General features: G+C 36.5%; 1 protein-coding gene across 3 annotated transcripts in view; it reads right to left on the minus strand.

Annotated features, from left to right (window-relative positions):
* Positions 1–23,828, minus strand: part of LOC150088835 (RNA-binding protein 5-like) — a 405,596-nt gene that overhangs the window by 343,019 nt on the left and 38,749 nt on the right. The window lies entirely within an intron of this gene.

The raw sequence follows: 23,828 nt of genomic DNA on the forward strand, positions 1-23,828 counted from the left end.
CCATGACTTTCTTCCATTGTTCCACTATCCAAACACAACATTCTCAGCACTACTGCAAGCAGATTTTTCTGTTTTTCTCTGAAACAAGTAGCTTCTGAATAGGCAGGCAACTGCCAATACCCAACTTCTTCAATTCCCTGCACAAGGTATGGGTTGAAAATAGGGAGTTTTTGGTTTGCTTGAATTCAAATGTTATTTGCTGTATGCTGGATGTCATATTTTTTCCCATACAGTCTTCCTTAGAGTATGATGGCTTCACTCTTGAACTACTGTTTTTCTGCCACATTTACTCCTTTGAAATGTGGAAGAGCTGCTTGCTCTCCAGTCATTAAAAACTTTGAGAGATGGATGCTTTTGAGAAACCAGTTATGTCTTTCATTTCTTGAATCGTGGCTCCTGCTAAACGTGCACCCATGATAAGACCTTTTCCAAAGTCTGATAGATCCCGCAATTTCCCAGTTCTGGCTTCACATTCCTGCAGTCTTTACATTCAATGAGGCAACACATCATCATCCCAATGTCACAGTTTTTTTTTTACATTTCCTTTGTCTGTGACTATCTTAATACAAAGGTACGTAATTTTTTGGCCAGTGTGCATATTTAACCATAAAGGTATGGTGATGAAAATATGAATTCCCATTCATGGGGGGGGGGGGCGAGCAGTCCTTATACAACTTGAACAAGAAGAAAAAACTTTCACCATATCTGCAGTATAGTATATGATGAAACAACCATTACATGAACAAAGCTGCATATTTTTGACAGGAATTCTCACACTGGCAGGAATGGAAATAAATCAGTCTGAAGAAACTGTAAAATAAATTAATTCTTTTCATGATAATCTGTTGTAGTAGGCTTTTTCACGTATCTTCATAATATTGTTTAACAAAAAAAAAATAATAATAATAAGACATCATCTCCATAAAGCAATGTGACTTTGACTTTTCTCAAAAAAAAAAAAAATCACTTGGGAGTCACCTAATTAGTCTGTGCCATTATCTGGAACCTTTACCTCCTACATGGAATCTATATGGAGACTTTTTTTTTCTAACTTGTAATCTTTCCCATACAATAACTTTAACTATGTATAGCATTTGATATTTGCTAATAATAAAAAATGATATTTGCTATAATTATATATATACAGACCAATGTTTAATTTTGTGTTTTTGTACAGAAAATACTGAAGGGGGTGTTTGATATGCTTCTAACCTTTCAATAGAACAGAGATGTATTTTTGGTGCACATATTTTTTCAATAACTGGAACCTTTATATGAATGCATGCAAAATTATCATTCATAACGACAACAATTTTTTTTTTCAGCCATTGTGGGCCAAGCCTGCATGAATGGAAAAAAACTAAACACCAAGCAGAATAATATGTCTTTACAAAAAGGAGTTACTGAGCAAGGATATTCACAAAGACATAATAAACACATCAGGAGAATATGCACCATTATGTTAAACTGTAAAAAATTGGATGACTGAATATAACATGGCAGAACCAAACATCTGAGATGAACAATGTAGTGAATATACATTAATACCACTCCAGAAAACATCAAAAAAAGTTTGATACAGCAAGCGCCAACCAGTGAATAACTGTTACAGAAATAATAGAGGCCACACGTATCTAAAGTGAACGGTTGCAAAAAATTTAAGTTATGACAAAGGTTTCTGTATAATGGATTCCCCAAAGCCACCTTTTAACATCTTCGATTCAAAACTCCAAAGCAACTTCTCATTATCAAGCAAAATGGATTGGAATGGATTCTGTTAGTATTGATCAACTGGGGATATATTAGCTTATGCTACCCATCTTTAGACAAATTCAAAGGAAGTCTGGTGAAACCCAAGCAGTTGTAGTTGATATATCTAAGGCTTTTGATAGTGTTTGGCATAAAAGTCTTCTAAACAAGCTCCCAGCTTATGGACTGACAACTGTCTATTGGGTATCCAGATTTCTCTCTGATCAAAGTCATCTACCATCACTGTGAGGAACGTTAGATGACTGTCTTCTAAATTGTCCACTAACGATGTTCACCAAGGTTCAGTTCTTTCTCACACTCTTTTCCTCTTGTATATTAATGACCTTCCACTAACTGGAAATCCTATCTATAGTTTTAATGATGATAGCACAGTACATTTAAACTTGAGAAACCTTGTTCTGCACAAAACAGCTTCAAGTATTAGTAATGGCAAATGATGCAAGAAAGCAAAGCTTATACAGCATCAGAACACACACACACACACACACACACACACACACACACACACACACACACACACACACACACACACACACACACACACACACACACACACACACACACACCCTATCCAACAGTTTCTTCCATGGATTTATTCAAACAACCCACTTCTACAACAGATAGAAGTCTGTTCCAAAAATTAACTACCCACTGGCTGAAGGCAAACTACCACACATCTAGCCTGCAACCATCCTTTTGATTCTATTTGAATTTATGCCCTTCATATGTATAGTCTAAGCAAGAGAATGAATGCCAACAGCGTTGTGCTTGCTCAATCCATTCAAAGCCTTAAAAACCACAATCAAGTCACTTCTCAGGTATTTAGTCTCCAGATGCTGCAATTTGCAGAACTTAAGCCTTTGTTCTCCTCACCAATCTCATTGCCTTTCTCTGTACTCATTCCAGCAACTCTACATCCTTCCTAAAATGATCCAGACCTGTATGCAGTACTCAAGGGGTGGCCTCACCATTGCCTTATACAAAAATAATCACCTCCTTATCCTTGCTAGCAAAATTACTGTCTATCATTGACAAAACTCCATGAGCTCTTCTGTCTGCACTGCTTAGAAAACTTTATATCTGATAGCAGAATTATCTCCAGGACTCTTTCATTCTCCACTACCTTGAGTGCAGTACCGCACATTTGGAATGTTACTCTGGGGTTACTGCTACCCATATGCAGTACTTTGCATTTGTCAATGTTAAACTTTAGTTGCAACCTCTCAGCCAATCTGCCCAACTTTTCTAGATCCTATTACAGCAGCATACCATTGTTACTGTCATATTTAACTATAATACTGTTGTATATACTATAACTATAATACTGTTGTAGTATAGTATACTGTTGTATATACTATAACTATAATACTGTTGTATATACTATAACTATAATACTGTTGTATATACTATAACTATAATACTGTTGTATATACTATAACTATAATACTATTATATTGAAACAGCTCATCGAACAGGTTTACTTTGGGATTACTGCTATCCATATGCAGTACTTTGCATTTTACAATGTCAAACTTCAGTTGCCATTTTTCAGCCCATCTACCTAATTTTTCTAGATCTAGTTACAGTAGCAAACCATCATTAACCACCCTGCCAATCTTGTATCATCTGCAAACTTAGACATTAAGCCTGGTGTACCTTCATCAATATCATTAATAAATACAGACAACAATGGGCCTAGCACTGAACCTTGAAGGGACTCCACTGATAACATTAGTCTACGAAGAGCAGTGTCCATTGATAACTCTGGCTTCTACCACTCAACCATCCCTTTATTCATAGCAGTAACTTGCCCTTAATGCCACAACGCTCCCTATTTGTACAGCAGTCTATTATGTGCAACAGTATCAAAAGTTTTCCTGAAATCCAAGTACAGCAGACTCGATTTTCCGGGATAGAAGGTAAAAAAAAAATCCCAGATAATCCAAAAATACAGAAGTCCCCAACATACATAAGAGATACGTTTCACGACTTCTTACTAAGTCGACTTTTACGTAACTCGGGAATGACTAATAACATATTGAATTTGGCACAATGCTTGTTAATGTTTGACCATAATCGTACATCCTTATTATTTTAATTTTCTGATCCAAATCAATCGCTTTCCTATTGTTGGTAGATTTACTAGTACCACTGTCACTTATTCTTAGTTGGCACCATGATAATGATGAAAATGAAATTTTCTGTAAAGAACTTCACAGTTAAAGCAAAAACTCACTATTATCAACCCCACACGAGCTCACATTTTACTAAAGCACATTTCTGGAGGTCACTACCATAAAAACAATATGCACTTGCCGGTTTACTGGTCTTTTCTGTTAGTGTAATCAGTTATAAACAGGTAGTAAACTCAATCTTATTGCATTTGTGATAATACCAATAGCTGGAATTCTGTGGGTTTTTACGTTATTGTGGTGAAATGTGTGTCCTCTTCACTGAAATCTTCAGTCATATAAAAAAAATATAAATAAATTTTAAGAATCTTCTCTTCTTTCCTATTTTTTTGCTTGTTACTCCATATCTCACTTGTGCAATTTGTGCATGCTGTGATCGTCGTTATTGATTGCTTATTATTTTTTGTTTGTTTGTTTTAAATTTTACAATCTTAAAAAAAAAAAAAAATGGGTGAAAAAAATTTACGTAAGTCTGAAGTTGTGTAATTCATGACTTACAGTATTGAAAAATGTTCAGCTACCTACTTAAAAAGTATGGCGATAGATAAACGAAAAAACTCACCACGCACTACTTGTGTGTCCAATACAATGCATCCCTTTATTTTTTACGATGTCCATTTTAAATCTAATAGCTTCCCTTTATTTTTTACAATGTCGTACACTGAGTAATCACTGAATCATGACCACCCCTATGAAAACTGAATGCGACCCGTTGACCACGTGAAGTATAAGAGTGCGCAGTTAGTCGACCTACATAGCATAGATAAGGTGTCAGTGGTTCAGTAAGTAGTAAAAGTCTGACCGTGATGGGTAAAAGGAAGGATTTATAGGACTTTGATAAAGGACAGATTGTGGGAGCTCGATGAGCTGGTGCCTCGATTTCCCAAACGGCTGAACTGGTGGGGGTGTTCGAGAGCTGCCGTTGTTAAAGTGTACCAGGACTGGCATCAAAATGGTCAAACAACAACCCGATGGAAAAACTGCAAAGGTCAGCAAGGTTGATGTTAAAGGTAAGCACTAGGTTCTACGACTCATACAGGTGCAGCACTGTTGAAGAGTTGACTACCCAATGCAAGATGAGCCAACCTGGAACAATATCTGCCATGACCATGCGTCGCACAATCGCAAGTATGGGCTATACCAGCAGACGACCCCAACTGCATCCTCTCCTAACCAAGGTTCATCGGCATAAGACTTCCCTGGTGCAAAGAGAATAAAAGTTGGACGTTAGAAGACTGGAAGAAGGTGTGCTGCTCGAATGAGTCACATTATTTACTCCACACCATGGATGGTTGTGTACGGATTTGGCGTCAACAACATGAGGCTCTTGATCCGTCATGCATGATATCAAAAGTGCAGGCCGGTGGAGGCAGTTGTATGGTGTGGGGCATATTTCACTGGCAGGAACTTGGATCACTGGTGCAGGGGGAACACTTATCAGCGGTCTCCGCTATCGTCGACTGCTTGCTGACTGTGTACACCCCGCCTATGTTACACTTTCTTCCTGAATGGTGATGGTGTCTTCCAAGATGACAATGTGCCGAGCCATCAAGCACTTGATGTGCAGAAATGGTTTGAGGAACACAGTTCTGACTTCCAGCATATCGATTGGCCTCCAAAGTCCCTCGATATCATTCCCATAGAGTACTTGTTGGACACTATGGAAAGGCACATCAGGCGTCTGGATACACCAATCACCTCCATACCTGCATTGCTAGCTGCATTACACACAGCTTGGTTACCATACCTCTCGAATACTTCCGACATCTTGTTGAATCAATGCTACATCGGATAGCTGTCGTACTGAAGGCAAAAGGAAGATCTATGAAGTATTAGGTAGCTGGTCATAATTCAGTGATCACTCAATATACAGGGTGATTCACTACCAGTGCCACAAACATGCAGGAAGTGTAGGGGGCACAAAGACGAATCGGAATCACATAGCATTGCAGGGTCCGAAACGCCTTCGTCATGCGGTAGAGGACGTTGAACGGGAGGTCGCGTGAACAGCGATACCGCTGGAAGTCAGAATTTGCGAACAGTTTCTGCTTAGAACAGTTTCTAAGTAGCAAAAGTCCTCCAGAGTGGATAATACGCAGGTTCCAATGATTGGACGCGTTGCAGATGGTATGAACTCATTTGGTTGGTTGATAGTATCCTCCATACAGTGGATTGGGAAATACCCAATCGTTGGCTATCGCTCGAGTACTCGTACTGCCTTCTGCAAGACATAGGACATTCTCCTCATTGTCTAGCGTCCTCGTCGTTCGCTCTCGATTCATGGTACCTCTCGTGAAACAACCAGTCTCACGTAACCTTCTGTGCACATGTGCGAAAATCGTATGATGAGGAGCACGCCTGTGCGGGAAACGTTCCTGGTACAAGCGCAGAGCGGCGCACCCGTTACAGTCCGCAGCTCCATACACGAGGTGCATGTCAACCAGTTCAACGTTTGAATACTCATCCATCCTACTGCCTCGGGAACCGGTTCGCAAATGCTGACTTCCAGCAGGATCGCTGTTCACGCGACCTCCCGTTCAACGTCCTCTACCGCATGACGAAGGCATTTCGGACCCTGCAATGCTATGTGATTCCAATTCGTCTTTGTGCCCCCTACACCTCCTGCAAGTTTGTTGCACTGGTAGTGAATCACCCTGTATATGGTTTGGTCACCAACATTATAATAGTTCTTTAAAGATTTAATGGATGCACCGTTTTCAAACTTTAAGTTTTTTTTGTTTAACTGAAAGCACAACTCTTTTGTCTTTACCCATCATTTTTGCGATTTCTAAACAAAAAAATATTTACTATAAAAAAAATTGGCATCCCTGACATAACAAAACAAAATTTGTTTTTTTGCGGTGCAACGGAACACAAGAATTGACGCAACATGCTAAAACAAACTAAACATTTCTTCTCTTTTTTCTTTTTTTTTGAGCGGCGGTGTGAAGACAGTGGGAATATTAAGATAACAGATACATTATCTCCCAATGACAACTTAACGACGCTTCTTGTCGCTTATTTACGACTTGCAAAACATCTGTTTATTCTATTCTAGTTATTACTTGAATTTTATGATTTCTGGTTGATTATTTATTTATTTTTTTAATTTGCGTCTTGAACTGTCTCAGTTAATCTGATTCCGGTAAATCGAGAGTCTGCTGCATAAGTAAACTGGATATAAAAAATAAATTTTGATATTTTCAATATCAAAATTATTTTTTATATCCAGTTGGTCAGAAATCAAATTGGTCAGAAATGATTTCCTTTTATTATGATAAGGAAATTAGGATAGAATGCTCTAATATATATATATATATTTATTATAGTAAAAGTATAATATGTACTATATAGATGCTGAATATGTATATAAACATAACAGTATACAGCAGGCCATAAGGCCAAGATAACTTATAAAGACTAAGATAGCCTATGTAGGTCTACAAGGCCATACCCTGGAAATAAACAAGTAATTAGTAATAATATATAAATATTTAATACAATAATGATTATGCAGTTAATTATTGATATATAGATACATTGAAAGGGACTTTTTCAAGGGCTAACCCTTTCAATATATCCCACCAATAATTAACAGAGCTATCTGTTTCTGATTGCTATCTGCTAGGTCCAATTCTTAAACTTAAACATAAGGTTAATTTAGTTATAATTTAGCAGCAAACAGGCAAGATAACATTTAGTCTGACAGATAACTTCAAAACGAATATATAGAAAATAGAAGGCCAACTATAATTTTAAATTTCTGTTGTGGTAGTTTTATTTGTTTTATATTTATGCAAAAGAAAGCTATTGCTGACATAAGGAGAAAGGAAGTAGGGATAAGTATAGTAATAGTACCTCAATTTCCCTCGAATTGCTCTAATAGATCTTGAAGTATAAAAAATTAGGGTTAGATAGTAAAAGGTGAAAAGTAAAGAAAACAGCTTTATATAATTGTACAGTCGGTCCTCGTATAACACGTGTTTGCATTACACAAATTCGATCATACACGATTTATAAATAGGGGAACGTTATCTTATATAACACGAACCGAATTCGCTTATACACGATTCGCCTTTGTGTTTACAAGAAATGGCAGTCGAATGCGGAATCACCCCAACTGAACGCAACACGATAGGAACGAAGAAGATTCTGAAAATGTATTTATGTGTTTTATATCAGTGAAGGGGAAAACATTTCACCATAATAACGTAAAAACCAACAATTCCAGCTATCGATATAATCGCAAATTCAATTAGATGGAGTTTACTACCAGTTTATAACAGATTCTACTAGCAGAAACGCAACTGGAAATTGTTTTATGGTAGTAACCCCCAGAAATGTGCTTTAGTAAAATGTGAGGTGTTAATTGTGTATCTCGGCCTTTACGGTGTTGTTTATTCAGTTGCTACACGCGCGCAGCTTTGTTTATGTGTATCAAGCGTGCCACCTCGTTTGTAATTGTGCTTTATTCCCTAAAAATTAGTAAAATACTTAAAATGTGTGAAAAGGAAGTGTCCTGGCTAAGACACTGCAGATTCAGAGAGAAAAAAAAAGAAGCAATATCGATAAACAGAGGCGGACTGGGTCAAAAATTCTTACCCGGGAAAATTTGTAGTAGCCTCATACTACGGTTTATGGCCAAAATCACACCGGCCTCCGGCCCACCGTGGTTTCCCCCATAAGGCTTATGGCCAGTCCGCTTCGGTCGATAGAGAAAAAAATATGAAATTGTGAAACGCTTTGAGCGAAATGAAAGACCATGTGATATTGCACGTGCTACAGACCTAAATGAGGCAACGCGGAGAATTACAAAGAATGCAGAAAAAATAAAAACAACTTTCATAGCGGGAACAACTCAAAGTGTAATTAAAATCCATTAGATTAAGACAAGAATTGGAAGAGATGGAACGGCTGTCATCTGTTTGGATAGAAAATCAAACAAAAAGCAAGTTTGCTTACGATAGAAGCAAAAGCATTAGCAATATTTTATAACGACTTACGTATTATAATTTATACTTACATATTATAAAATACGTAAGTATTTTATTACGACTATTTTATTTAATATAATAAATTTTTTACGAATAAAATACGTATTTTATCCGTAAAAAATACTTTTTTAGTATTAAAAAATACTAAAAATACTTTATTATAAATACAATATTATTTTTATTACGTATTTTAATCGTTATAAAATACTTATGTATTTTATAACGATTAAAATTACCAGATTATTTATTGTGTTTGGTAATGTTTTGGTTCCAAATGTGTGTTCAATCTTGGGTGGTCGGCACCTAACCCCACTTTTCCCATAGGGCCTGTTGTTTATATTGCACGATTTTGCATTGCACGAGGGTTTCTAGGAACGCAACTATCGTGCTATACGAGGATAGACTGTACTTAGGATATATACCGGGAGTGTAACTGGTGGGATATATTGAAAGGGTTAGCCCTTGAAAAAGTCCCTTTCAATGTATCTATATATCAATAATTAACTACATAATCATTATTGTATTATATATTTATATATTATTACTAATTACATGTTTATTTCCAGGGTATGGCCTTGTAGACCTACATAGGCTATCTTAGTCTTTATAAGTTATCTTGGCCTTATGGCCCGCTGTATATTGTTATGTTTTTGGAAAATTAAATGCACTAGGCATAATCCTTATGGGTTTTGATAATTAACTATATAATATCGGTGTAAATACACCATAGTTAACCCATAGATTTGAGCTACGATTGTAGCGTAGAAGGCATCGTTTAATTGTATCTCATAATGTGGTTGCCTTCACAACGAGATAGCTACTATTGAATTACTTCAAATAAATAACGCTTCTCTAGTAGAGAAGGCTACTGTTATTTATTTTCAGCGTACCACCACCCAGACGATCGTTTCGAAGCTTTCTGGCTTCGTCATCAGTGGGCGGGTAGGTAATACAACAAGCCATCTCAGTTGCGAAGTTATATCCACATTATGAGAGATGCCAGAAGGGTGTGGTGGTAATGTATTTGGAAAATTAAATGCACTAGGCATAATCCTTATGGGTTTTGATAATTAACTATATATCGGTGTAAATACACCGATATTATATAGTTAATTATGGTGTATTTACACCGATATTATATAGTTAATTATCTATAAACTATGGTGTATTTACACCGATATTATATAGTTAATTATGGTGTATTTACACCGATATTATATAGTTAATTATCTATAAACTATGGTGTATTTACACCGATATATAGTTAATTATCAAAACCCATAAGGATTATGCCTAGTGCATTTAATTTTCCAAATACATTACCACCACACCCTTCTGGCATCTCTCATAATGTGGATATAACTTCGCAACTGAGATGGCTTGTTGTATTACCTACCCGCCCACTGATGACAAAGCCAAAAAGCTTCGAAACGATCGTCTGGGTGGTGGTGGTACGCTGAAAATAAATAACAGTAGCCTTCTCTACTAGAGAAGCGTTATTTATTTGAAGTAATTCAATAGTAGCTATCTCGTTGTGAAGGCAACCACATTATGAGATACAATTAAAACGATGCCTTCTACGCTACAATCGTAGCTCAAATCTATGGGTTAACTATGGTGTATTTACACCGATATTATATTGTTATGTTTATACTGGGTGTCTCAAAAATATTGGTACAAAAGTTTAGGGGAGGTAGGTAACATCTAAAGGAATGTGAATCACATAGGAATTCATAACCGGAAACGTCACCGACCGTAAGTCAGTAGAGGGTGCGGTAGTCGCCGCACGAAGAGCATGCATCGATATACGAAATGTGAGCTGGCAGACATGCACCTAGTGTATGGATTAGAAGAGGGCAATGGACGAGCTTCTCAACGAATTTATGGAGAATGCTTCCCAGACAGACAGACATATACTCTACCACCGTTTGTTTGCAGATGCATCAAAATTTGTACGATTATGGGTCATTTAGAGGTAACAGGAGTAGTGCGGGCAGACCACATTCGACGCGAACTCCCACCATGCAAGAAAGTGTGTTGAATGCCATCCAGAATAATCCTACTACCAGAATATGTGACGTTGCCTCTGCCTTAGGAGTGTCTCATTGCAGTGTACAGTGTGTCTGGCATGATTCCTTACTCCCTTTCATCTCCAAAGAGTTAGTTACTGCTCCCCCAAGATCATCCTGTACATGTGGCTTTTGCACAGTGGTTTCTCCAAGAAAGTGTTCAAGACTTGAATTTTCCAGCCTATGTTTTGTTCACGGATGAGGTTTATTTCACTCAGGAAGGCTTATTCAATCAGCACAATGCTCATATGTGGGCTCACGAGAACCCGCACGGTGTATGCTCCCATGCGGCACAACATCGCTTCACAATAAATGTGTGGGCAGATATGCCCACACATTTATTGCGATCGGTGACTGCTTAGTCGGCCCATACCTATTACCATCCTGCATGAACTCCGCTAAATATCGGATCTTTCTTGAACAAGTTCTACCAGGGTTACTTGACAATGTTCCAGTAAATGTGAGACGCAACATTTGGTTTCAACATGATGGGGCCCCTGCCCATTATGGAAGGTGTGTTCATGACCATTTGAACAGGAGTTTTGGGCGTCGATGGATTGGCCGTGGTGGACCCGTTGCATGGTCCCCACGCTCACCTGATTTATTGAGCCTTGATTTCTTTCTGTGGGGGCCCCTCAAATCTATCGTGTATGAATCGCTTGTGGAGACAGAAATGGATCTTGTGGCGAGACTCATCTGCGCTGCTGCTAATGTCAAAGAAACTCCAGGTGTGTTCGACCATGTCCGCCAATCCATGCTGCGTCGGTGTCACGCATGCATTGCGTCTCATGGGGGAACCTTCGAGCATCTGTTGTAACATCATGAAATGCATCCATCTCATACTCCATTGTTAATATTATGTCAAATAAATGTTTGCCACTAATTACTATCTTGTGTCATTTCTGCTTCTTGCACCTCTGCTACTACTTTCCCGTGACATTTCCAGTTATGGGTTCCTATGTGATTCGCATTCCTTTAGCATCCCTTTAGATGTTATCTACCTCCCCTAAATGTTTGTACCAATATTTCTGAGACACCCTGTATACATATTCAGCATCTATATAGTACATATTATACTTTTACTATAATAACTAGATTACAGACTGATGTAATGTTCAATCTACTATTGATGGCATTAATCTGATCTGGCAAAAAACTTTTACATTTATCCCTATTTTTTATAACATATATATATATATATATATATATATATATATATATATATATATGTTATAAAAAATAGGGATAAATGTAAAAGTTTTGTGTTTTTTATATACAGTGGATTCCGGTTATTTGGGCCACCGGTTAATCAGGGAAGCTGTTTATTTGGGACAAATCTTAAAGAACAGAACTCAATCAAGAAAATAGCCAGGGTTTACTTCGCTTAATTGGGACAGGAGACCGTGGTACTCGAGATTACCCTACAATTGTCTCTGACCATACCATGTGGTTCGGTCAGATTTCTGGAGGTCACAACCATAAAACAATAAAAAGAATTAGCAGTCCCCTGTTTATTGGGCTTTTCTGTCAGTGCTTCAATCATATAAAAAATTAATTTTCAGAATCTGCTCTTCATTCCTATATTTTAAGCCTTTGCAACTGGTTATTCCATTCTCACTTGGCCATATCGTGTTACTTGCAATTTGTGTGTGCCGTGTTCTTTGTTATTGATTGCTTATCTTTTTTACTGTTTTAAATTTTAACCCCCACCCACAAATGTCAGTGAAAAGAAATGTCAACTAGTTAGTATGTACATATTACAGTACGTATTAATTAAGCTATGCACGTAAGTGTAAATTTATTTTATTTTGCTAACCTGTGGAAAATATTCTTCCTATTTTCACGTATCATTTTACACGTAATAAAGTGTAAAATTGTACTTAATACAGTATATCTTTACTTTTATAGCCTGTGGATGATATTCCTCCTATTTTCGCTAATTAGAATCACTGTTTAATAGAATTAAACTTCAATTCACAAACATGATCACAACGACCGGCGCTTATTACACATTGTATAGTCATCGGTATTTTACTATGGTGAGTCAATTGTAATGTAATTTGGTCTTACAGAAAATCAATCGTAAAGCTGTATTTTTAACTATTTACGTGAAACTCCACATAATTGGGGCAGCCACTTAATCGGGCCAAAATGCACTAGTCTCAATGTGTCCCAAATAACCGGAATCGACTGTATATATATATATATATATATATACAGTAAACCCCCGCTATTCGCGGTATCTGTATTCGCGGTTTCACGTATTCGCAGTCACTGATTTAATATAAAATGAAAAAATGTGAATTTTAAAGTGCCATGAACATTTTCCGCCATAAAAAATCATGGGCGTGGCTAAAATTATCTTTCCCGGTCAAAACAGCGCTCAGTGGGTGGGGGAGAAGGGTAACAAAATCGCGAGCGTGGATGTTTCACGCTAATCCTTATTCAGTATGTGTTATGCACTTGTCATGGAAGGTTTCGTCGTTTCCTTTTAATTTATATGCTTATAAATTGAATAAATTTATAAATTGATATGCTTGCAAAAGTGATAAATCTACCGTTTTGCAGTGTAAAACAGACTTTTTCGAGCATATTAACGGAAGAAAGTGACTTTATTGTGGACAAGTTCTTTCTAATCCGTACAAAAATATGGCTACGAATAACAAGGGATATGTGAAAAGATCAAAGAAGGTGATGACATTAGCGAATAAAATTGAGTTATTAGACAAAATTTCTAATGGTGAAAGTGTCTTCTCAGTGGCAAAACATTATAAAATCAATGAGTCAATGGTATGATCAATCAAGAAATCGGAAGAAAAAATCCGCCGTAGTGTCCGTAAAAACGCGCTAATTGCTTCAAAAATTTGCTCTGTAACTCGTGATGTTAAATTAGAAAAAATGGAAAAAGCTTTAAATCTGTGGATAGAAGACCGAATTCAAAATAAAATTCCGTTAAGTTCACTCATCATTCGTGAAAAGGCAAAACTTCTTCTTCAACACTTTAGCGAAACTGGTGATAGCACTGGCGGGATAAGTTTTTTAGCTAGCAAAGGCGCTGGTTAGAAAGATTTGTTTGAAATTTCTAATAAATATTACATTTAATATTAAATTGTTTCTTATTTTCATTTCGATGCCATATGCTTGCATTTTACAATGTACTGTCTATGTACATAGTCATATTATGAAGGTACATATAATACATACATAGACAAAATTTTAGACTAGTTTTTCTTATATATTTCGTACTTTGAAACGGAACCCCTTTATTACTATGGGAACCATAACTCAGTATTCGCGTCATTTCTCAGGAACGTAACCCCCGCAAATAGTGGGGGTTTACTGTATTGTGTTTTTTATTATTATGAAAACCCCAAACACGAAAGGTATCAAAACCTATAGTACTTAGTACCGTGCATGGGTTGAAGGAGAAGTATGGGGGGAACTTTGCTCTAGAGACTAAACATGGGTTAAAGCCTATGTGATTATTTCTTCTTTATCACTTGCTACGTTAATGCTATTGTCATATGGTAATTTGACATTATACGTGCTTGATATATTACTGGTTAATTGAATAAATTGCTTCGATTTGGTATTTATTTATTATCTATATAGGTATGTAGGTGTATCGGGAACAGGAAAACCAGTTAGCATGCACAGTCTTCCTGGGGGTCTGTACATGTAATGGTAATAATAATAATAATAGTAATAAATGAAGTTAATATTATATATTTCAAACAAACATCAAATAAACAACAAATCAATGTCAACTAAGGTCATCTACCCGCTACTTCATCTGGGGCTTTGAGCGGATCGATAGCCAGATTAAAGGAATGTCTCATACCTACCCGTTTCTGTTATCCCTTTATCAGTTTTGCCTTTTTAGTGATATTTTTGTATATAATTAATTAATTGATTTTAGATAAACTTTAATTTTAATTTTTAGAAATATTTTTAATCTTAGAATCAGAATCAGCAAACTGGTATAGGTGATACAAAGCCCAACGGGTAAGTATCTGAATAAGCGAGAAGGTTTTTACTTACAGTCATTTGTCCTGTGGCAGTCTGTCGGAAAAGGGGGATTGGTCCCATTCTCTGTTTATTTTATTGACCGATCGGTTTTTAGTGCGCAGACGTGCCTATTGTTTGTTATGGCGTGATGTCGATATATTTGCAAGTCATGAGAGGGTTGATTTTTACGTTTGCCGGGGGCGGGGGGCTGAGGTCGGGGGAATTCTTACGAGTTGAAATGATGTGTTTTATGTATATACAAGCCCGATGTATTAGAAAATTACGTGGTGAATATTATTGATGATGAGGTTTTGATGTAAAGGATGATTTTATGATGGAAGGATGTTGCTCCTTTACATTATTTTCATGAATTTATTATTTACATGATTTTGCCATTGCTATTTACATGAATTTGTTATTGCTATCCCTTGGACTGGGCCGGTATAGCTTTTCAAAGGCATAACGGCCCGTATTGTCCTAGGGGGATAGCTACTTACATATATACAGCCTCTTACCTTGTGAATGTTTACCTTGTCTCCTTGTGCTGTTTAGCTTAAATATGTTCTTTGTATGATGCTATATTTCCATTTTGGCATTCCTAAGTTTTCTAGTTTTTAATTTTTATAGATGGGTGGGTTAGTATAGGATGACAGATTACAGTGCGGTCAGAAGACTAGCCTCTTCTGAGCGCAATAAATCTGGGCCTCAGTTTAGGTAGTATTTATCCTGCATTTTTAATTTAGACTTTGGTTACTTATGGTTTATAGCTGTTTTATGGTGTTTTCAATAATTTTATATGGGCAGACGTTTGGTTGATTTTTGATGTTCATATGTATGGCCGCTTTAATGTGGTGTTTGCTGTAATTGTTGGGTATATTGTTTTTGGTGAGGGTTTTTATTAGTTTTTTGATTGCTTCCGTTGTATTTTCTGTATTATTGCATATGTTTATTAATCTGGTTGTTTGGTTCCTAATTGTGTTTTCTTGTATGTGCTTAGCAATGTTGCTATCCCAGTGGATGAGCTTTATGGCAGGGAAGTTGAAGTAGTCTCTTTTGTCATAATGTTTAGTGCCGATATTGTCTTTGGTGATAGTGATCTGGCTGTCGAGGTAAAATGCTTGTAGGTTGCTGTTTGGGTTGGTACATTCAATGCTAAGGTCTGTGGGGTAGATTTCCTGGGCTAATGTTTCGAAGTTGTCATAGTTGATGACTAGAACGTCATCGATATATCTATATATGTTGATTTCTTCTTGGATGTTATTTTCAAAGTGGTGTAAGTAAAGGTTGGCTATTGCGCAGGAGCAGCAAGATCCCATGGCTATCCCTCTTGTCTGTAAGTAGATGCTGTTTCCCATCATTATGTAGTTATTTTTGACGTTGAGATTGATTAGATCGTGCCAGTATTGTTTATTACATTTCAAATTTTTTTGGTGGTTTTAAAAGTAGTATAAGAGGACTTTAATTAGATTGTCATGTGAAATGCTAGTGAAGAGGTTTTTGAAGTCATAGGTGTAGATGCTTCTGATATTGTTGTTTTTGCTTTGGATGTAATCTAGATATTTTTTGTTGTTGGTGATGATTTTGGTGTTAGTTATTTCGCTAATTATAACTTTAAGTTTGTCTTCCAATAGATTGCTGGAAGGTTTTATGTAACTGCTTTTACCAGAAGTGATGAACCTTTTTCCGGTGGGTATTTTGTGAAATTTTGGGATCCAGTAAATGAATGGGTATTTGGTAATATCTATTTTCAGCTTGAGTTTTTTGTGTAATGCTATGATTTTCTTGCTGATGCTGTTTGGTGTGGAGTTTATTTGTTTGTATATTTCACTGTGGTTCATTTCTTCTTTAATTGTGTCTATGTAAAACTTTTTGCAAATTATACTAAAGTTGTTGTTGGCCTTGTCTGTGTTTGTTATAACGAATTTGCTTTGTAGTTCTTTCATCTTGTGGTTAATGTTTTTTTAATTATATTGTTTAACGTAATTTTGTAGTGTTAAGACTTCTTGGAATCTATTCATGATTTTTTCTGTGGTATTGTTTATTCATATTTGAAATGCCTCTATAGGTGTGTTAAATTTGTATGCAGTTTTGAATATGAATTGTAGTAGGTCCTTGTATATAGATTTTCATGTGCTTTTTAAATTGGTTGGACTATTGGGTCTGAACTTGGTTCCTTTTTCCATGATCTCTTTTAGTGTGTGATCCTCTTTAATGCTAAGGTCGCCTGTGATGATGTGGTTGTGATGTGGATCTATGTATTTTTTATATTTCTTATTTTGGCAGTGGCAAGGTTGTTCTGTGTTGTTCATATTGCTAATGGTGTTCTTGTAGTTACAAATGGTTATGCCTATAGGTTTTGTGAAACTATTTCTAACTTTTATGCTAATGTTTTTGTTAGGTAGGAACTTCTTGGTGTTATCCATAATGTCACAGATGTTAACATGGTTGAATGTCCAGTTCAGGAATTTGATTGTGCGGTATTCTTTTTTTGTTCTGTCTGTGTAATCAGTGCCAATTCTGAATTTGAATACATCTTCTAGGGTATGGTTGAGGTGTATGTTCTGAATATTGAGTTTTTGGTGAATTCTGTATAGCGCTTTTAGCTTACTAATTTTAAGTGTAAATAGGGTGTTGTGGATGTTTTTAACATTGATGGGGGTCCGTATCCCATTCTGTGATGAGTTTTTCGAAGTCGTTTAGGTTTTGTATTTGTCATCTTCGTTGTTTTCTTGTCTAATTTTATTATGTTTTAATCCATTTTTGTGCGTTTTTGTTGAGCTGAAAGATAGTGTATGTACATTGGTCGGGGTTGGTGTATGTGACGTTTCTGCAATTGAAACTGTTATTGAGTCCGTATGGGTATAGGGATTTGTACATTATTATAAGCATGTCCTCCATGTTTTCTCTTTTGGCGGTATTTTCTATTATGGCTAGGATTGCAATAGTTATATTGATGAACTTGTGCTTTTGAAAGTGTTTGTATTCTATTTCATTGGTGTATTTGTCTACAGTATTGGCGCTGTTGCCCTTTGTGGGGTTTTCTCCATATTTATTTATTTGTGATCAGTGTAGGTTTATTCTTATGTGCAGTTCTGTGCTGGTTTGTCCTATGTATTGTATTCTGCATGCTTTACAAGTAATTAAGTAGATAATATTTTTTGTGTGGCAGAAAGTTGGTGTGCTATCTTCGTTTTGTTGGTGTATGCTATGCATTTGTGGACATGTCTTGCAAAGTTTACTGTTACATTTTTTAAATTTTAGTTTATTCTGGTTTCGAAGGATTTCTCCGTAGTTTTCTTTGTATGGGAGGTTGTGGTGTTTGGATCCACTAGGTTTTTTACTATTCACTTGTGGTGTGGTGTGGTGGCATTGAATGCTATACGACCGTTTTCAGGAAATATCGGGTCCTGTGTAATCATGTATTAGTAATAAATTAGTAATATATTACTAATTTATTACTAGTTTATATTATACTAATATAAACCCATGTATTAGTAATAAATTTCTAATACATCGGGCTTGTATATACATAAAACACATCATTTCAACTAGGAAGAATTCCCCCGACCTCAGCCCCCCCCACCCCCAGCAAACATAAAAATCAACCCTCTCATGACTTGCAAATATATCACCCTACAGCAATATCGACATCACGCCATAACAAACAATAGGCACGTCTGTGCACTAAACACCGATCGTTCAATAAAACAAACAGAGAATGGGACTAAGCCCCCTTTTCCGACAGACCGCCACAGGACAAATGACTGTAAGTAAAAACCTTCTCACTTATTCGGATACTTACCCGTTGGGCTTTGTATCACCTATACCAGTTTGCTGATTACGATTCTAAGATAAAAAATATTTCTAAAGATTGAAAATATTTCTAAAAATTAAAATTTATCTAAAATCAATTAATTAATTATGTACAAAAATATCACTAAAAAGGCAAAACTGATAAAGGGATAACAGAAACGGGTAGGTATGAGACATTCCTTTAATCTGGCTATCGATCTGCTCAAAGCCCCAGATGAAGCAGCGGGTAGATGATCAGGTAAAAGAATGTTAGTTGACATTGATTTGTTGTTTATTTGATGTTTGTTTGAAATATATAATAGTAACTTCATTTATTACTATTATTATTATTATTACCATTACATGTACAGACCCCCAAGAAGAAGTTAGACTGCACATGCTAACTGGTTTTCGTGTTCCCAATACACCTAAATACCTATATAGATAATAAATAAATACCAGAAAATAGAATAAATCAACCAAATCGAAGCAATTTATTCAATTAACCAGTAATATATCAAACAATTTATTCAATTAACCAGTGTGTATATATATATATATATATAGCTAACTATTTGGGGGGGGGGAAGGAGAGGACAACTTTGTGTTGGTCTGATTTTGATGAAATTTGGAATAACTTGAGAAATTTTTATAAAATTGATCCAAATATAAAATTTTCTACTAAATCTGCTAATTAGGAGTACAGTTGTTATAGACAGAGAGAGAAACATAGTAAAGACAATAAGCAATTCATACATTTGGGAAAGCATCAAAATATGATTAAGGTTTTTTTTTTTTAATTTTTAAAAATTAAAAAATTCAATAAATTGGAAAAAAGGAGTATTACACAAGGACTTTTATTATTAGGTTATCTTATGGTATAGTTAAATTAAGAAAATATATTATCTAATAATACTGACTAGACTTAATACAATAAACTTCAAAATCCAACACCCTCAGGGACTGTGAGGTGCCAGATATTAAAATCTTCCAGATTTTAGAGAGATATACATAGAGGTTCAGCAGTTTTGGAGAAACACTTTTAAGTGAATATTAAACACTTACAACTGAACATTTTTAGATCTGTGAACATTTCTAATGACTAAAAGATAATACTGGTAGTTAAGATATAGATAACAGTTTGATATGTTAATAAAAAATTAACAATCCTTCCTAAGAAATAATTACAAAGTATGTACAATATTTATCGATTTAATTAATGTATGTGGAGATGTACATTCAATTTCTTGCAAGTAATAACAAAGATCATTAAACTTTGCTTTTGCTGCCATTAATAACTATAGCAGAAAGAAAAACAACAGGGAGTACAGGTCAACTAGGCTTTCTCTTCCGTGAAATTAATACAGTAGCCAAGCAATGAGCTTGAGCCACCTGCAATTTTCTCCCACTTTAGTTGTGTACATTAGGAACTGTTTGACTAGTTATAATGGCTGCAAAAAACCTTGGTTGTGTGGAATTACATCTAGTGTGTTTGTGGGTCTCAGCAGCTCTTTCTGGAAGAGATTAACCAAGATTTAATCAAGCATATATTTTTCCTGCTGTCCCCATATTGGGAATTTTTAATCGACATTTGTTTAGCTGTTCTTAATTGACATTAAACTGGTCACCATCTCGTGCAAGTGCTGTATGACTAGCCACATAGCTGTAATTTTCAAAAGCAGAACCGTGTTAAGTTAAGAAGTTTACTGGAAAGTTTACTGAATAAGAGACAGCACTAAAAGAGAGAAATTCAAAATTATATTACAGCCAAGGCTATATTATGGTCTCAGAATAATTATAAGATGTTTTGATGACTATCTTGCCCTTTCACCTGTTGCTGTGGCCAGCAGGATTTAAACTGCATCTATAATGCAATGGTTTAATTCTCACAGCAGAACAAACTTGCCTTTGTAACAAGCTGCCTTGAATTACACCACTTTCTAACAGATGGCCTTGCCAAAAGGTTAATTGGTCATTTGTTTAAAACAATGGTTCACAAACTTTTTCAACCACCATACCCTTGTTTCCATAAACTCATCCCTGGTGTCCCCTACCCTACCCTACCCTATAAAAAGCATTATTCGGACTAGTAATTTGCATGATCCACTAAGGAAGACAATAACACAATAAAATTCAAAACAATAACAATTAATTGCGCATTTATTCAAAATTCAGTTAAAACTTATAGTTTAATTAATTCAACAAAACTAATAAACTTCATACAGTGATACCAGCTTTTCAAAGTCTGACAGTCATTTATCAAGAGTCTTAGATACAACATTTAAAAACATTCATTTGGTGATAGGATTACCCAAAAACTGAAGGGGGGGGGGGGTGTATACTGGTGCTCATCTTCAGTTGTATAAGCATATATAACTGAAAAAGAACAGATTAATTCTCAAGAAATATGCTTCAGCCCACCAGAGTAAATTACCTCACAAGAAATTGAAAGCTTAGCAAAATTTAAGGAATTGGATAGGTACTTATTATCAGTTGAGAGGGTCATAATTAAACAAAAAAAATGGGGGGGGGGGGAAGTTTAGCAATAGCAAAGGCACATGATGCAAGAAAGCAAGCTTATATAGCATCAGTCAAAAAAACAAAAAAACAAATCTAATTTCATCCATACACTCGCTCCAAATGCTTGTCTACTTCTGCCTTGAATCTATTTAAGCTATCAACTTCCACAATGACAGATGGAAGTTATTTCCAGCAAACAACCACACGTTCGCTAAAGGCAAACTTCCGCAAATCTATCCTGCAACTGTCTTTCCTCGATTTGAATTCATGCCCTCTCAGGTTCTAAATCTGAGCAAGAGGAAGAATCCCATCAGCATTGAGCATGCTCAAACCATTCAAGGCTTTATACACCTTAATAAGATCACCTCGCAGGTGATTAATCTCCAGACACTAATTTGCAAAACTTAAGCCTTTCTTGGTAAGAGCAACCCTTTGTTCCATTCAATAATCTTGCTGCCCTTCTCTGCACTTGCTCCAGCAGCTCTACATTCTTCCTAAAATGAGGCCTCCAGACCTGTATACAGTACTCAAGGTGTGGCTTGACCACTGCCTTATCACTGCTAGAAAAATTCCTGTATATCATTGACAAGACACCATGGGCTACTCTTGCAGACTGTCTGCACTGCTCGGAAAACCATATCTGGCTACACAATTACTCTGAGGTCCTTTTGATTGTCTACAACTGAGTGTAGTGCCACACAGTTAGTATGTCACTCTGGAGTTACTGCTTCCCATATGCAGTACTTTATATTTGTCAATGTTAAACTTCAGTTGCCACCTCTCAATGGTCAGGCCGTGCCTTGAGTACTGTGTACAAGTCCGAAGGCCTCATTTTAGGAAGGATGTAGATTTGCTTGCGCGTGTACAGAGAAAGGCAACAAGATCGATGAGGGGAATGAAGGGATCCTCTTACCAAGAGGGACTTAAGTTCTGCAAATTGCAGTGGCTGGAGACTAGGCACCTGTGCAGTGATCTGATAGAGGTGTATAAGGCCTTGAATGGGTTGAGCGCGCTGAATTCTGATGGGATCCTTCCACTTGTTCAAATTACGAACCTAAGGGGGCATAAATTCAAATTAAGAAAAGACAGACGTAGAATAGATGTGCAGAAATTTGCCTTTAGCCAGCGGGTGGTTAATTGCTGGAACAAACTTCCATCTGTCATTGTGGATGTTGATAAGTTAAATAAATTTAAGGAGGAACTGGGCAGGCATTTGGAGGGAATGGTGTGATTTTTTTTTTTTTTTTTTTTGGCTAATGCTGCATAAGTTCATACACTTGCTTTCTTGCATCACATGCCACTACTACTACTATCTGCACAACATTTCTAGATTCTGTTGCAGCAGGGTACTGTCTTTAGTGTCATTAACAACCCTGCCAACCTTTGTATCATCTGCAAACTTGGACATTAAACCTGATATACCCTCATCACTATCATTGATAAATATACAAAACAACACTAAACCCTGGGGAACTCCACTAACAACATTAGTCCACGAAGAGCAGTGTCCATTGATTACCACTCTGTCTTCTCCCACTCAACCATCCCTTTATCCATAGCACCAATTTGCCTCCAATGCCACACTGCTGCAATTTGTGCAGCAGTCTTCCATGTGCAACAGTATCAAAAGCCTTTCTAAGATCCAAGTATATAATATCAAAGTTATTCCCTGCATCCAGTTATTTTGTGACTGCATCATAGTATCCAATCAAATTGGTCAGGCAAGACTTCCTTAACAAACCATGCTGTGTCCGAGCTATAACTGAAGTCTTGTCTAGATGATCCTGCAGTGCTTCTTTAACCAGTGCCTCCATTAATTTTCCGGGAACAGAAGTTAAACTAACAGGTATATAATTACTTGTTTCACCCTTTGATCCTCCTTTGTGAATTGGGGTCACATTTGCACATTTCCAGTCCATGGGTACCTCCTCTGAGTCCAAGAAAATTCTCATAATTATGGCTAACAGGTTTGCTTACTTCCTTTGCTGCCTCCTTTAATATAACTGGATATATCCCATCCACCCCAGGTGCCTTTCTTATGTTTATCATCAATTTCTTCTCCACTCTGCTCTCAGTTATTACAAAATCATCCAGCTCACTGCCAGAGTTTAATTTACCTCTGCTTTCCCCTCCCTGAATAACTCCTCATGTGTGAATGTAGTTGCAAAATACTCATTTAGTTTGTTAACTACTTGAGCAGGATCATCAACAGTTGAACCATCGAAATCCAGTGGACCAATCTGATTCATCCCCTTCCTTCTAGAGTTTACATAAGTAAAGAACTCTTTGCTGTTTTTCTTTTCATCCTTTGCCAAAGATTTCTCGTAATCTGCATTTGCCTGCCTAACCTCCTTTGTGACTTGGTTACAGACCAGCTTATATCTATCATAGGCTTCCGTGTCACCCATTAATTTATATGTATTCCATGCATTTTTCTTCTCTGCCACATGTCTCATTAGTTCATCTGACATCCATTTAGGCCT

Source organism: Mastigoproctus giganteus, chromosome 3, assembly GCF_048544385.1.
Source record: "Mastigoproctus giganteus isolate SK-2022 chromosome 3, ASM4854438v1, whole genome shotgun sequence".
Lineage (NCBI taxonomy): Eukaryota > Metazoa > Arthropoda > Arachnida > Uropygi > Thelyphonidae > Mastigoproctus > Mastigoproctus giganteus.